This window comes from Danio rerio, chromosome 25 (genome assembly GCF_052040795.2).
Source record: "Danio rerio strain M-AB ecotype USA chromosome 25, GRCz13ab, whole genome shotgun sequence".
NCBI lineage: Eukaryota > Metazoa > Chordata > Actinopteri > Cypriniformes > Danionidae > Danio > Danio rerio.
This window is the reverse complement of record NC_141045.1, coordinates 10,604,957-10,622,500: the sequence shown is the minus strand read 5'-3', so window position 1 is coordinate 10,622,500 and position 17,544 is coordinate 10,604,957. Positions and strand designations below refer to the sequence as shown.

The window sequence follows — 17,544 nt, the reverse complement described above, 5'->3', positions numbered from 1 at the left end:
AGTAAAGTAAAGAGAAAGTAATGAGGCCAAATGGAGAAGGCTCGTTCTTTATCCTCCCTGCAGATGGTCTGCTTAACTGTTTTCCCTCTAGTGAAGCGTTCAGTTTTTCTAATTACAAAATCCACCATGTAAACAGCAAATATCCCATGGCAAAATGCAACTGACTCTTAAAGGGAATGGGGGATGAGGCTCTGATTAGTTCAATGCACACTATGCTCAAAACACACCCTTAACTCAAGAGAATCAGCACAACCCTGTTAGACAAGACGCCAGAGCTCATTTTTCCTTCCTTAAAACTGGATTCGGACATGTCCATAATGCTTTTGCGCCATGTCCTTTAGACTTTATAGACTATATATATATATATATATATATATATATATATATATATATATATATATATATATATATATATATATATATATATATATATATATATATATATATATATGTGTGTATGTATATATATATATATATATATATATATATATATATAAATATATATATATAAATATATATATATATATATATATATATATATATATATATATATATATATATATATATATATATATACATACACATATACATATATATATATATATATATATATATATATATATATATATATATATATATATATATATATATATATGTATATGTGTGTGTGTATGTATATATATATATATATATACATACACACACACATATACATATATATATATATATATATATATATATATATATATATATATATATATATATATATATATAGCTAGAGAGCTGCAGCTTACATTAAAACAGTTTAGAAAGAGCATCAAGAAAACAAAGATATAAACTTTTTCATAATACACATACATTTTTCTACAATGTTTTCTACAATAAACATACCATACTCTACCGTACCAAACCATACCGCAAAAACTAGTCATTACGTACAAGAGCGTACCGACCCACTGAGAGCATTTGTAGCCATATTTCTAAGTGTACACAAGCACTTGATTTGTATACTTCATCCACCACTGTTAGTAATCAATGTCCTGTACACATACCCTCAGCTAATGTCCTCCTCTGCTTGTAGAATCATTAGTCTTTTATGTCCTCATCCTCCCCCTCCTCCATCTGCAGTCACCAGTCCAGCGGACTCAGTGGTGTTGTAGTCAACTGAGAGTGTGTGAGGAGAAAATAAGAAAAGGTGATTTAATTGGTGACACACACATGCATTTTAAATGAACATCAGCACAGGGTCGACAACCTTGTCAGCTAAAGAGTGGTTTTGAATTCATTTTGAATTCATTTATATAAAGTGAGAGCCAGTGAAAGGAAAAAAAATAAATAAAAGAAGAATGTAATTTTATTTATTTATTTATTTTTTACTAAATCAGTAATAATTTTTATTCATTTAATAATTCATTCATTCATATTGCTTCAGCTTAGACTGTAGTAGGCAGCAGTAGACTAAACCGCCAACAATTCCAGCATGTTTTATGCAGTGGATGCTCTTCCAGCTGCAACACAGTACTGGGAAACACCCATACACTCTCATTTACACGCACACACACTCTCATACACTTCTAACTGATTTCTTTATTACATTTACATTTAGGCCCAATTCTATTTTTACCCCTTCAAAAATTACCCCTAAAGCCTAATTTATACTTCTGCGTCAAGTGACCAGTGTAACCCACGGTGCATGCAATGCGCGTGGCTGTGCATTTATACTTCTGCGCGCTGTCTCTGTTGGTCTGCATTAATACCTCCGAAACGCTAGTTGGCAGTGAGGTGTAAATGTTCCTCTGTGTCAAGTTTCTTCGCTGCTTTTTTGCTTTTCCTGAACACTTCCTGAATGTACAAGTGGCTCAAACTCGCTTATTTTGAGGCAGGAACCGGCGGACGTGCAACAACTTTAACTATGAGGTAAACACAAAACAAAACTTTCCATCCGGAGCTCCTTCACGGGACTCCATACTTGTAAACAATCACTCCATCAGGCTCGCAAAATTCACGCAGCTCTTGGTCCCGCCCAGACTCGTCAGCGCTATCAAGCTGACCAATCACAGAGCTTGCGCTATGCGTCGTTGCGACATGTAGTTACATTTTTTGAGAGGTGCTCGTCAGCGACGCCGACGGCCACGGCGAAGGGCTATGCGTCAGCGCCGTAGCATACGCCGGCGTTTCACGCAGAAGTATAAATCAGCCTTAACTGTGTATTCACACCAAAAGCCGTGATAGCGTCCTAGGTCCCTTTGCCCGCCCTGGCGACAACACTGTCTACCTTCAGCACCAGCGGCAAGAGCGGCAAAATTTGCTACATTGATCTCGTATTTAAAGGGGCCATTGCAGCATATCAGTTACATTCCTGCATAAAACATTCTTTCTAGCGTGAAAATGTTGCGCACTTCTTATCAAATTAATTTAACAATGGAAGATCAAGTTGCATGTGGTTGGGCTTTGCTCCACCTATTTATCCACTGTGTCCATGTGTCTGAATATCCTGAAGCAGCAATACTGTTTTGAACTGTCGCATGAGATTCCTGCTTTTTTAAAGATAAACACATATAACAATAATGCACATCAGTAACTCGCCAGTAACTTTTTAAATTTATGTTCCTGTAAAAAAAAAAAACATTTTAAATAATTGAAAATCTGGCAACTGCAATAAGCAAACCCTTGGAAACAACTTTGGTCGAAACCAAAGTTCACAGTGACTGTATTCTCTGAACTCCTCTGGACTTATACATTCTGATTGCTTGCCGCCGAACCGCGTCACAGCTCATTACCATAAAGTTGACTTGATTTCAACTCAACATCTGCCAATTTCACAGATATTTAATGTCTGTCACTCGTCTCCAGATCTGGCCAAATGTTGTTGCAAAGCCGCTAGTTTCACCCCGATGTTTTCCAATTTGCGGTCTATGACCATTGTCTAAATATTTAGCGACCCTACCCATCTGCATTTCAATTAAGCCGGCCAGCCTGATGGGGTTTTGAGCAGCTCTGACCACTTTCATCAATCGCCGATACCCCAGGGCCCCACATAAGCCCATCAGCTGAAACCCTGTTATCAAAGTTTCGAATAGGTAAATATCTTCAATATCCTCCAGAGACAGAGCAGCCAGGCACACGAAGCGCCATTTCTCCCACCCGTCCATCACGTATCCAGCTGCAAAGGTCCCCGCAGGACAAGTGGGCTCTCCTCAGCCCAAACTTCTTGTCGAGAAGATGGTGTCAATCGCATTCATTCACATATGCTTGTTTGTTGTAAAAATTCATAATAATGACAAAAAAAATACTAGTTTGTGGATCTCCTTATTCCGTGTGCAGATATCCTGCCGTTGTGGCTGATGTATTCTGGGAAATTTTCTTACCCCTTGGTTTCGAGTGTGGTCCTGAAAAATCTTTGTTCGAAAGGGGTATTCACCCCTTCCCCTTAGCCCTACACCTTCAAGCTAAAGAAATTAGGACACCACTAACCCTTCACAAGAAGGGCTAAGGGGTAGAATTGGGATTGGGCCTTAGTCATTTAGCGGATGCTTTTTTCTATAGCGACTTACAATTAAGGAGGCATTCAGTAATTCAACAAGAAGAGAACTGTTAGTTCTCAGAGAATTAAATGCTAGGATACGTTTTTATAGAGAGGAGAGAGTGTTTCTACAGGTGGTTTGTCAAACCCACTCAAAGGTGAAGCATATTTCAGAAATGCGCAATGTGTTTTTTTAGAGATATGGAATGATTGTAAAAAAGTGTATGGTCCAAATGTCAGAGAGATGAAAAGGTACATGTGGTTTGTCAAGCCCACTCACCTGTGTGAGGTGTTATCACAAATGCATAATGTTTTAAGGTATTGTGTGGTGTGCTGGGGAAGAGAAGATGGGGTCCTGTCATGCTCATTCACACAAGTCGCCAGACAGACAGAAGCTCTGCCCATGATGCAAATTCACATCTATAGTGAAGTGAGTAAACTTAAAATGTTCACATTTATGTCTGAATTTCACAATTTATTCATGTGTACCGTATGTGGTGTGAACATAGCATTATACTTATTAGATTATAAATGCACAGTTTGACCATGTTTAGGTGTCAATTTTGAGTGTTTTTTTTTTCAGTAATAATTTCACTCTAATCACTTAAACTTTGCAAACTGTCCCTTATTGTGACTCACATTGCAACGGAAACATTTTTTAGCATCGATTGAATATTTAGCTTTTTTAAATGTCCTGCAATCTAAAAATGTTCATGCTTTTACCTTTACCTCAAAGGTCAAACTATTTCAAGTTTTATTTGCTTTTTTCAGACACATGCATTAGCTACGACTGGCTCAAAATGAAGCATGAGAAGTTTTGAAGCAAGTTTTTCTATGAAATAAATGAGTAATTTTGTGTTGAACTTTAACTTCACCTGACATGTAATGTAATGTAATGTAATGTGTGTTTATATAGCACATTTATTGTGTATGGCCATACACCCAAAGCGCTTCACAATCATGAGGGGGGGGTCTCTCCACACCACCACCAGTGTGCAGCATCCACTTGGATGATGCGACGGCTGCCACAGGACAACGGCGCCAGTGCGCTCACCACACACCAGCTATTGGTAGAGTGGAGAGACAGTGATAGAGCCAATTCGGTGGAAAGGGATGATTGGGAGGCCATGATCATAAGGGCTGCTAGAGGGACTTTGGCCAGGACACCCCTGCTCTTTTACGAGAAGTGCCATGGGATTTTTAATGACCACAGAGAGTCAGGACCTCGGTTTAACGTCTCATCCGAAAGACGGCACCCACTGACAGTGTAGTGTCCCCTTCACTTTTAATGGGGCATTAGGACTCACACAGACCACAGGTTGACCTCACTAACACCACTTCCAACAGTAACCTAGTGTTCCCTAGTGGTCTCCCATCCAGGTACTGACCAGGCTCAGCCCTGCTTAGCTTCAGTGAGTAAGCGGTCTTGGGCTGCAGGTTGACATGGCTGTGGCCTATTTGTGATGTCCACCATCATAATTATAAGCCTAAACAATTGCTCTCGATCAGACAGTATATGAGATGAGAAGGAAAGGTTGGATAATGAAATACAATCAAAAAGTTGTATAGTTCATTAGTCCAATGATGTCAGTTTACTGTTGCCAAGCAACATTGTCCAACTCTGCACTTTAATGAACACTGAATTCATGCACTTACGCAGTATATGACGGGTGTTGATTTGTTTTAGAATTCATTTAACTTAAAAAGATTTTCACCTATGTGAAGATACTTTAAACTGGAGATTTGAGGTGTCTTTATCATTTTTCTATGACTCAAATTAGCTTTTGTGTACAGATAGCATACTTTATAATGACTATGGTTAAATAAAGAGTTATAGAAACAATTTCAATATCTTTGTAAAAGAAATACATATTTAGATTCATTATATAAATGTCTTAAATATCAAAGTGGGCAGCATCACGTCACGTTGTATTACTTTGAAACAAATTTTACTCTGAAAATTAATAAAACAGCAGGTAACACTGAATTAAAGATATAGTTCTCTCAAAAATGAATGTAAATTTACTCACCCTTAGGCCTTCCAAGACATATTTTAATGTAATAAACTTGAATAATAAAGATCATTCTTAATCAAATCAACCAGAAATGTCTCCGTCTCAAATTTTAGATCAGTCAATGTTTCACCTGAGATTTGCAGATAAATTAGAGGAAGTGAAAAATGCTTAAAAACAAAAGGCAGCATCATGACGTTATCTTCATACTGACATTCTAGTCATTCTGAATATTAAAATCTTACATTTTAAAAATATTGGCGAGGTGTGTAATGATGATGTAAGGACGTTAATCAGACTTTGTACGATACCATGTTAAACAGGAACATTCAAAGAGCAACTCATGTAAACACCTAATTCAAATTACTGTCTTCTTCAGATTAAGGTACATAATTAGTTTACTAATGTCCATGTAAACATTGTCACTGCTTTGCAGGATGTTCAGCTCAATATTATAATATTTGCTTCAAATAGGATTCCTTTGATAAAGTCTTAGGGTTAAGCTAAAGAAGAATGTGCGTTATTGATGGAATTTATATCAAATGATTCAGGCATATTGAAAACTGCCTCCGTAAACACATTTTGGATCCTGCGTCAACTACTGGCATCTTTGGCCTTGTGGACATTTAGAAAATAGTACTTTTTTGAGGATTAATGGATTATGCTTTACAAGAAAACACAAATGAAAATGTGTTATTTACTTATCCTCGGGCCGTTTAAAGGATTAGTTCAGCCAAAAAATGAACATTCTGTTTATTAATTACTCATCCCGGAGAACTTTGTTCATCTTCAGAATACACATTAAGATAATTTAGATGAAATCCAACAGTCTGTTCATCTTCCCTCGCAATCCTTAGATATTCCTGAAAAGAAAATGAATGAATGAATGAATGAATCTCCTATGATCACTGACAGGTATATTTTCTGAAAATCCTGGAAACAAATGCCACTGGGCAGCCACGAGTTGCAATGGAGTAACGTCAACTCCCCCTTTGTCTGATTGGCTGAAGGAGCATCTGTTAATCTCGACTAATGGACCAATGATGATGCTGAAGCCTGCCCATTTGGAAATGTATGCGCAGAATGTGGGAAGAAAAGCAAAGGATGAAAACCGTAGTCACACAAAACACTCAAATATAAGTGGAAAATCAGATTTTGTCTAAACATGTTTTTGATTAACGCTCATTATCTTTCAATACACAACCTTGTTGTTTCTTGTTTTGCGCTTAGTGTTCGCTTTAGAGCGTTATAATTTTATACTTTAGGCGGGAATTTGATGGTTTTGTTTTTTAATTTTTTTTTTTAAACAGACGACAGCTGATACAAAAACAGGCCACCTCTGTCATTTCATTTACTAACTTATCCGGCAGCTACCTCTCTGCAACTCTCACATGGTCGCCCCTGAAGCTAAGCAGGGCTGCACCCGGTCAGTACCTGGATGGGAGACCACATGGGAAAGTTTAGGTTGCTGCCAGAAGCGGTGTTAGTGAGGCCAGCAGGGGGTGCTCAACCTGTGTTCTGTGTGGGACCTAACACCACAGTATAATGTAGAGGACTCCATACTGCTCAGTGAGCGCCGTCTTGAATGAGATGAATGAGATGTTAAACTGAGGGCCTAACTCTCTGTGGTCGTTAAAAATCATTGGATGTCCTTTGAAAAAGTGTAGACGTTTAATCCTGGCATCCTGGTCAACCATACCCATCATAATTGTCTCCTCTCCACCAATCATCCCGTGTGCGGTCCAGCGCAATATGGCTACAGTCGTATCGTATTATTATTATTAATATTATTATCAGGGCCGGCCCGTGGCATAGTCAGTATAGGCAAATGCTAAGGGCGCTGTACATCCAGGGGGTGCCAGAAATGAGTGCGGTTAAGTTGGTTTTGTTTTCAATATTCCTGACACACATTCAGTGATAGATGGCAATAACTTAAAAACCTCTTACCCTAAAAAGATCTAAAGTGTGTTTCCTACAAAAAGACAAAGCTGGTTATGTTTCACAGCTGTCTTTTTATTTTTATTTTTTCGCTCGATATTACGAGCACTGCTCCGTTTAGCCTGGGATATGCATTTAGCCGGGAGAGCTGAGCTTGCGCGGAGTGGAGCTCTACGTAAGGGACCGTCGGAAAAGTGCTTCTTTTTTTCGTTTTTTTTTTTTTTTTTGCTCTATTCAGCGTGTTTTATTTTAAACACAAATAATTTTCTCTTAAATGAGCACAACAGTTATTAAAGTAGTCGAATGCTTCATTCATTCATTCATTTTAGATCTGTGCATTCTTACATTAACATCTCTGTTATCAAACAAAACACAATGAGAGATTCAGCTGCTGCTCTTCACTAAATAACTATAGTAACTTTAATCAATATGCAAATACAATTAAAAGTTAAATAGATTTTATAGCTTTATTTAATTTCTGTATAGGCCATTGATTTTAATAGGTTAAACTTTTTATTTTATTGTCAATATTTTCTATTGTTTGCTATGTTTTCTATCATTTGAAGCTATTTGTTGTCCCATATTTTAACATCCCAACGTTGATAGATATGACATAACATTGCTAATCATTAAATAGTTATATGTCACGATTGGTGAGGGAAAAAAAAGGAGTGCAGACCCAATTGCAGAAAAAATTTAGAAATATTTATTATAAACTACAAATAAAAATAAAAGGCAAAACAAAACTACCCCGAAGGGGAAAACATGAATTAAAAAGGCAAAAACAAACTTGACAGGGCTGGCAGGACAAAACAGGACTGGAGACAACAAGACAGGGTAATATCGACGACGAACTGACAAAGGACTGAAAACATGAGGGGGATTATAAAGCAAAAAGTAAATTGACACACAGGTGAACACAGTTAACTAATAATGGGTTAACAAGGAGGGTGGGACTAGACAATAGACGGGAGAGCGCATGACACAGAGAGACAATACAAGCCATGCGCTCACATAACACAACACTGAAGCACACGACAAAAGCATGTGACCACAATGTAAACACCGAGCCACGTGCTTTGACAAAAGACGCAAGACACGAGCACACGATGAATGAAAACACTCACCATGCGCTCACATATGCAGCATGCATGCTTCATCCCAGCGCCGACCAAAACCGAAACCAACAAGACTGAGACGCTGGGAATGAAACACCATGCTGCTGACAGACGAAAACACAGACACGAGTACAAGAGCGCACGCGTCTGAGGGACGCAGAGCGCGCACGCGGCCGCGTCAAGCAGGAGCGCGCACACTCTGCGTACACCCACGACGGCGCGCGCGCACACAGAGACAGAAACACGACCAGACATGAGTAGTGTCCGAGATCTGCCACCAAAACAAGAATTTACAAGATCAGAGTGGCAGAACCCTGACACTATAGTGCTATCTGTTAGTTTTAACGTCAGCTAATGTTATGCAAGGGCATAGATGTTATGGAAAATAGTATTAGTAATGTAACTACCCCATCATTCCTTTCTCAAGCAAATGTGTAAATATTAGATCTATTCAGCAATAATGTTAATTGCATTGGCATATTTATCTGACATTTTCCCAGCTTGTAGTAGTCGATCAAAAAGCTGTTTAGTTTCTTATGACTTTACACTAGCAGTGGAATTTACTGCGATGTGACGGGGCGCCACCTGAAATCTTGCCTAGGGCGCCAAATTGGTTAGGGCCGGGCCTGATTATTATTGTTATTATGTCCCCGTGACAAACTCTGAGGTACTAGATTAGAGTATATTACAATATGCATGTCTTAATTCCATTTCTGTTTAGTCCGATTATGACTTGAGTTTGATTAGGCTAATCAAAAACCACTGGAAGAATGTCAATCAGAGTATTACCTTAATCATATTCAAATTGGAGTATTGGTATTCATGTAAATGTACTCAGTGACAGCAAAAAAAGCCTTGATTGAGTATTATATTAATTACTCTTACCTTCATCCACCTGCTGATCCAGCAGTCTGTCTCATAAATGATAGACACAACCAAGGTCACATTCTGATAAAAAGCGCCATTTTTTTCTAACTTTCTTCTCTCCCTAAGACAGATGCTGCCAGGGGCATCAGCGCAGTGGCATCAGGGTTTCTTTGCCAGCTCCAGTCACCACATACCTGGCATCAGAGGCTCACCTTGACCGCCTGATGAGAAGCGGACGGGGCTCTGGCTGCTATCCCAGATTCTCCAGTTCCAGACCCATGCCTGGACTGAACGGATGCATGTGTCTGTCTGTGTGTGTGTGAGTGTGTGTGTGCCAGTCAAATACAAATGGTGACAATAACCAAGCAGGTCTATTACAGTCAGATTTGCCACTGCTGGGAGGCACAGCAGGTATTTCGGAGCTACAGTTGTACTGCCAACCGTGCTCCAAATACCTAATTGTAAAAACACCATCAACTGGCTGCTGCACTGGTGGAGAATTGTGGTGTTTAAAGAGCAGCAGACCTGGAAAACTCAAGAGAACTGGGAACTACGTGGAGGGAAAATCACTTTAGCTGGTCAAACATTTGAGGTCAGTGAATGTTTCCATTATTACTTTGTGTAAAAAATTAACAATAATTTTAACAGTCTATTAACATTTCAAAACTAAGTACTATTAAAAACATTTAAAAAATTGTAAATTTCTTCTGAAAAATGTCAGAATACTGATTCATCTGACCACAGTACAAGGTTAAACTATGTGATGTTCCACCCTAAATGCCTCAGAGCCCAGAAAAGTTGAGTGTGCTTTTGGACACTGTTAACGTAGGGCTGCATTTTGGCACAGTACAGTTTTCAGTGGAATTTGTGTAAATACGTATAGTGACAGGTCACTGAATTAATATATAGTTCACTCAAAAATGAATGTTATTTTTACTCACTCAGGCCATTTTAGAAATATGTGAATTTATATCATTTTATGTAGATATAATGATGAAAATCATTCTCAGTCAAATCAAACAGACATTTTCATGTCTCAAATTTTAGATGTTTAAAGTGACATAAATAATGCAAGTGTCAGTTGTCTATGGACCCTTTTTACAAGACTTATGATGCATTTAACAATCGTCAGCATCTTTGAAATTTTTATATATACAGTGCATCCGGAAAGTATTCATAGCGCTTAAATTTTTCCACATTTTTTTATGTTACAGCCTTATTCCAAAATGAATTAAATGCATTTATTTCCTCAACATTCTACACATGATACCCCAAAATGACAATGTGAATAAAGATTTTTTTAAAATTGTTGCAAATTTATTAAAAATAAAAAAACCTGAAAAACTACATGTACAGAAGTTTTAACAGCCTTTGCTCAATACTTTGTTTATTTACATTTGGCAGCAATTGCAGCCTCAAGGCTTTTTGAATATGATGCCACAAGCTTGGCACACCTGTCTCTGGGAATTTTTGCCTATTTCTCTTTGCAGTACCTCTCAAGCTCTGTCAGGTTGGAAGGGAAGTGACAGGGTATAATCATTTTCAGATCTCTCCAGAGATGTTCAATAGGATTTAGGTCTGGGCTCTGGCTGGGCCACTCAAGGACATTCACAGAGTTGTTGTGATGCCACTCCATTGATATTTTAGTGTGCTTTGGGTCATTATCCTGCTGGAAGATGAACCGTTGCCCCAGTCTGAGGTCAAGAGCACTCTAAAGCAGGTTTTCATTCAGGATGTCTCTGTCCATTGCGGCATTCATCTTTCCCTCATCTTGACTAGTCTTCCTGTACCTGCTGCTAAAAAACATCACCACAGCATGATGCTGCCACCACCATGCTTTTCTCCAAACTTGAAGTAAAGAGTTCAGTTTAATTGCATCAGACCATAGAATTTAGTTTCTTATGGTCTGAGAGTTCTTTAGATTCCTTTTGGCAAATTCCTGGCGGGGAGTGGCTTCTGTCTGGCCACTCTACCATACAGGCCTGATTGGTGGATTGCTGCACAGATGGTTGTCCTTCTGTAAGGTTCTCCTCTCAGCACAGAAGAAAGCTGGAGGTCACACAGAGTGACCATCAGGTTATGGATCACTGACTAAGGCCCTTCTCCCCTGATCACTCAGGTTAGATGGCCGGCCAGCTCTAGGAAGAGTCCTGGTGATTCCAAACATCTTCAACTTACAGATGATGGAGGCAGCTGTGCTCATTGGAACTTACAGAGCAGCAGAATTTTTCTGTAACCTTCCCCAGCCTTGTGCCTCGAGACAATCCTGTCTTGGAGGTCTACAGACAATCCCTTTGTCTTCATGCTTGGTTTGTGCTTTGACATGCACTGTCAACCCTGGGACCTTATATAGACAGGTGTTTGCCTTTTCAAATCATGTTCAGTCAACTGAATTCACCACAGGTGAACTCAATTAGGCTGCTGAAGCATCTCAAGAATGATCAGTGGAAACAGAATGTACCTGAGGTCAGTTTAATCCGTCACGGCAAAGATTGTGAATTCTTATGTACATGTAATTTTTCAGGTTTTTTATTTTTAAAAAACTTGCAACAATTTCTAAAAAAAAATTCACATTGTCATGATAGGGTATTGTGTGTAGAACTTTGAAAAAAAACAAACGAATTTAGTCCAATTGAAATAAGGCTGTAACATAAAAAAGTGAGCTCTATCAATTACCGCTTGTGCGAGGTGTTTCTAATGTAGCATTTATTGGGACAGGACAGCAAATTTGACATTGTTCTCACTTCTTGATGCCTTTATAAGTTTCGCACACATCTTTTTTCCCTTTTTCTGAAAGTCTTGATAACACCATTGTGGAGTTTTCCTTGTATTACTTCAGCAAATAGGATTGTAAAAAATATTTTTTGTACTCTAATATTCACGGTGATAAGTTTACCCAACTATGACGCTTCTGAGAAACCCGGAAATGTGAAAAGAGGCTACTGCACAATGAGTGTTATGCGACTAAAACTAAACTTGACAGACTTTTTGGTAGGTTTTTTTTTTGCACAATGCAATGCATATAGTTTCTATAGGGTTCCCATAGGTCATGGAATTTCTGGATTATCATAGAATTTTAAAAGGTCTATTCCAGACATTGAAAGTCAGGGAATTTTATAAATATTTTTGTCCAAGTGATTGTGAAGAGCTTGTCGCTTTTACATTTAGTTTCCGTTTGTTAAATTGTGGTATTTTTTCTATACTCCATCTTGTTTTTTATCATATTTTTTGACACATTTGGATAATCTATTTTAGGTTTTTAGGTTTTTACTTTCAACTGGCCTTTAGTTAAATCAAATTTAGGGTCCAAGCTTTACCCATTAACTAAGGAAAATATGCCAGGAAAATGTACATTTCAAGAGCTCTGGCTACAACATGTACTGTATCATGTTTTTTTTAATCACATTGTTTTACACATTTTGCACATTTTATGTTTTTTTTAGTGCTATTTTATTACTTTCCTGCTCATCAACAGGCCAACAGTTAAGTCAAATTCATTCACCAAGCTTTACCCTTGAACTAAGGCAAACATGCCAGGAAAATGTACATTTCAGGAGCTTTGGCTACAAAATGACAACTTCAAACACTGGGTGCTCGTTTCTTTTCATTTCTTTAAAAAATCTCAGGTAAATTATTCATCGCTGCTTTAATAATGGCAATTAAATTCATGAAAAATTATAATCAAACTCGAACAATTTTAAATCATCCAAAGCACAGCAGTGTCTTGTTTTTCTTTTTATTATAGACCATGGAAATTCAGCTTTTTAATCAGTGAAAGCCAGGAAAAAGTAAGGGGATTATACATTCGGCTAAGGCTGGGAACCCTGTTTCTACAAATAAACACTTAGCGATAGCTGATCACTCGACTTAGAGAAGAAAAAAATAAAAAAAACATTACATTGCAGTTTTGCAAAATATTCTTTTTTTAAATGCCTTTAAAAAAACAACCTATGCAAGCATAAAAACTGTAAAATTGATCAATTTCCATTAGGCATATTTCTGTTCTCAATTGGCACAATTTTTTGAAGGGTTTTGAAGGGAAATATGCCTAGTGAGATTTATTGATTGACATATACTATTCATGCAGTATTATTAATACTTTTTATGACTTATAATGTTAATTTGCTTGTTAAGTCTTACATCACATGTCATTTCGGGGCCAAAAGTGAACAACATATGGCAATAACATAGTTTTGTCAATTTAAATATATAGAGGCTTGGACCTGGAAACAGAATTCCTATTCTCACAACTCAACAAGCAGATAAGTTTTAAGCATAACTGCATTAAATTGATCAAATGTGTCAAAATAAGCATTTGTAATGTTATTTACAGTAAAAAAAAAAAAAATTACAATAAAGTGCCAACAGCTCCTATTGTGCAATAATGATGTCAAGCAACTCTAACATTGAGTAATAGCACCTCTATAATACAAAATTGTTCTTTTTATTTATGTAATTATGTAATACAAAATCTACTACATATGTTTGTAATAAACATCATTTATGTTAAATTAAGCCATTTAAGTCTAAATACATGGAGTTCCTTTTCAGGGTGTCCGCGGGGTCTTAAAAAGTACTAAATGCTGATTAATCAATTTAGAGAAAATGAAGGCCCTAAAATGTATTAAAAAGTCTTATATTAAATTGCTTATATTAAAATAAATTGTGTATCAATTTTGATTTTACTATAGTTGTGTGCTAAAGTTTGCCTGAATTTAACTTGCTATTATTAGGATGCTGTGTAGTTTATAAAATAGATAAAATCCTGCTAGATTTAACATTACACTGCTTTACTGCAGTAACCACCATCGTTATTCTTACTGTACCATTGTTGTTATTCTTCAATGCGGAAGTGCATTCCTTTTTGCGATTGTTTCAGAACTTCCGATTCAGTTTGTATGGGAGAAATGACTAGGAATAATAAATGACAGAAAACAGTCAAACTACTTCCTCTACAAAGAAGTGTGTGCATGACTAAACAGACGAAGTAGAATAATATAATAAGAAAACATCAGTTTTCATACTGCAGAACAAGCTGTTTTTAATGTCTGTTTTCAAGAACAAAAAACAAGCTGTTTTCAATGGAAGTTAATGGGACCGTAAGTCTCTAGCTGAAAAGTTTAAATGGTTTAAAAGTTTAAATTCTTCAATTCTTAAATTCTTCACTTGTACGCAAAGAATGAAGCCAATAGATGCTATCTGCTGGATTAGCATTTTTTATTCAGTTGATGAATAATGTTTTAGTTTAGGATTTGTTTTTTTTACCATCAGTTTTTAGCCCATCCCTGCTGAAAAAAACAAACAAAAAAAAAAACAACTTAAACCAGCCTAGGCTGATTTTAGCTGGTCAACCAGGCTGGTTTTAGAGGGGCTTTAGCCATTCCAGGCTGATTTTCAGTCATCCGCAGCCTGGTCTTAGCTGGTCAGGCTGGAAGATGACCAGCTAAAACCAGCTTGCCAAGCCTAGCCAGGCTGGGAGCCCAGCCAAATTCAGCTTGAACCAAGCTGGTCAAGCTTGTTTTAGCTAGCTTAGGCTAGTCATTTTCCAGCCTGACCAGTTAAGACCATGCTGGAAATGGCTGGAAACCTGCCTGGAAATGACCAAAAATCAGCCAACCAGCTTGGTTTAAGATGTTTTTTTTTCAGCAGGTAAGTTAAATTTTCCCAATGTTACCGGCTGAAAGTGGTGATGAGGTCTTAAAAACATATGTAAAGTATCTAAAAAAAAGGTCACAAAAGGTATTGAAATCCACTCTCTGATTCCCCTGCTTTTAAACATCATTGTTGGTCTGGTCATGAAATTATTTTACATTGCAATGTACACCGTTCATCCTCAAATAACTATTTAAAACTTTATTAACATGTTGATCCTGGAAAATCTTTTTTTTTTTCGAAGATGTAATCCAAGCCTATTCCCTACCCCTAAACCCAACAATAACTGTATATTATTTTCAAAATCAAAGGCTAATAGTAGTTGGATAAAAATTATGTAAAAGTGCATAAACCTAACCGTAACCCTAAACTTAAGAAAAACTTTAAACCTATTGCTTCATTCTGATTGGCTGATTTGAATGTTTTTCTAGGATCAACATAGATGTTAATCCAGGAATATTTCCTACTTGGTGAAATCATGTTAGTGCCAAACCACACAATAACATACAAGATATTTAAGATATAATGTGTTAGTTGAGTTGTTAAAGGAGGTATTGTTAAGTAAAGAAGCTTGTAATTTTGATGTTAGAGCGGTATCATCGTAAACTGGTGTTTTCAGACGTTTATGTGTGTTTAAACGAAGTGCTACACCTCGGGCTGACAGTAAACGACTATTAGCCAAGTGTGATGACCTTGGCACAACAGAAATGCTAAACGCCGCCACATGGAGACTTACAGTCGCTGACGGGTATGCGCTGTCAAAGTTGGCAAAATAATAATACACACAAGTGCTGGAGCCCGAGGAGACGAGTGATCTACACTCTGTCATTTGTGTCAGTAGATATAATTAAAGTTTTCAGAGAACGTCCGTGTGTCCGCTGTTGTAGTATATCTGTCACACTGGAGAGACGTCCACCCCAGGCTAGAAGATCTAGATCTCTGTCTCCCATTTACAGCCGTTCGGGCCCTAAAAAAAAAAGAGGAGACCTATGAAAAGTGTGTCACGGTCAAACACATCAAACGATGCTTTAATCCAACACTTGGTGAGCTTCATTACAGCATATCAGTTAGCACATGAATGACATACAGTTGAAACACATAAAGTCAAAATTATTAGCCCTCCTGTGAATTTCTTTTTCAAATATTTGCCAAATGATGATTACCAGGGCAAGGAGTTTTCCACTGTATTTCCTATAATATTTTTTCTTCTGGAGAAAGTCTTTTTTGTTTTATTTCGGCTAGAATAAAAGCAATTTTTAATTATTTTTAAACCATTTTAACATCAATATTATTAGCCCTCTTAAGAATTATATATATATATATATATATATATATATATATATATATATATATATATATATATATATATATATATATATGTTGATTGTCTAAAGAACAAACCACTGTTATATAATGATTTGCATAACTATCCTAACTAATTAACCTTGTTGTAATCAGTTAGGGCAGGGGTTCCCAAACTTTTCAGGCCGCGACCCCCAAAATGACAATGCAAGTGAGTCGCGACCCCCAATATATTCTGAGGTGGTTATAAACACAGAAACCTTGCATGCAATGGAGCACACACACCAATGGACCCAAGTCTATTCTTCTTTTAATTTTTTTAATGTAATGTATGAGAGCTGTAAATGGGCAACAAAGTTTTACCAGGTGTTATGAAATCTGCTGCATCTGACACTATTGCTGTGTCTTTAATATAATGTAATTACCCCAGGGGTTGCAATCCAATAGAAGTAGTAACTATAAGCTACCATAGTAACTATATGGTATAAACGACTATTTTTTTCTTTTCAGTAGGTTATGGATAAAATATGATAATTCTTATGGTTTAATAAAAATAAATAAATTTTTGGAAATCACCAGGCGACCCCCCTTCATTGTCCCGCGACCCCTCGGGGGGTCCCGACCCCCACTTTGAGAACCATTGAGTTAGGGTACAACAGAGTTGAGGATCCAAGTGCAGTTTATTAGGAGAATATCAAAGCAGGCAAAGGTAAAAACAGGAACAAACAGGAGCATGCAGATTTTCCATAAGCATGGTCAGAGAACAGACAAATGGTCGGGACAGGCTGCAAAACAGTAAAACAAAGCACAGATCAAAACACGACAAGTCAAGGAAAGCGCTTCGTTATGCTCACTTACAGTTTAAAGACTCAGCAAAGAGTGTGTGAATGAGGTGTCTTTATAGTCTTAGTTCTCAGTCCATCATGAGCTTCCAGCTGTGTGTGTGTGTGATCAGGGAAAATCAGGAACTGGTGTGTGAGTGCAACGACTTCAGGTAGTCGTATTTCATATAGTGGCAGATGTGTAGTTGTCCAGCGATCTGCACAGACTAGATTACTGGTGATCGTGACACTAGTTAAGTCTTTAAATCATACTTTAAGCTGAATTCTAGTGTCTTGACAAATATCTAGCA

General features: G+C 37.3%; 1 long non-coding RNA gene across 1 annotated transcript in view; it reads left to right on the top strand.

Moving 5' to 3' along the window:
- Window positions 1-17,544, top strand: part of LOC141380900 (uncharacterized) — a 201,638-nt gene that overhangs the window by 115,312 nt on the left and 68,782 nt on the right. The window contains exon 5 of the long non-coding RNA XR_015526192.1: window positions 9,589-10,050. This is a non-coding gene — a long non-coding RNA (uncharacterized LOC141380900). The remainder of the gene's footprint in view (window positions 1-9,588; window positions 10,051-17,544) is intronic.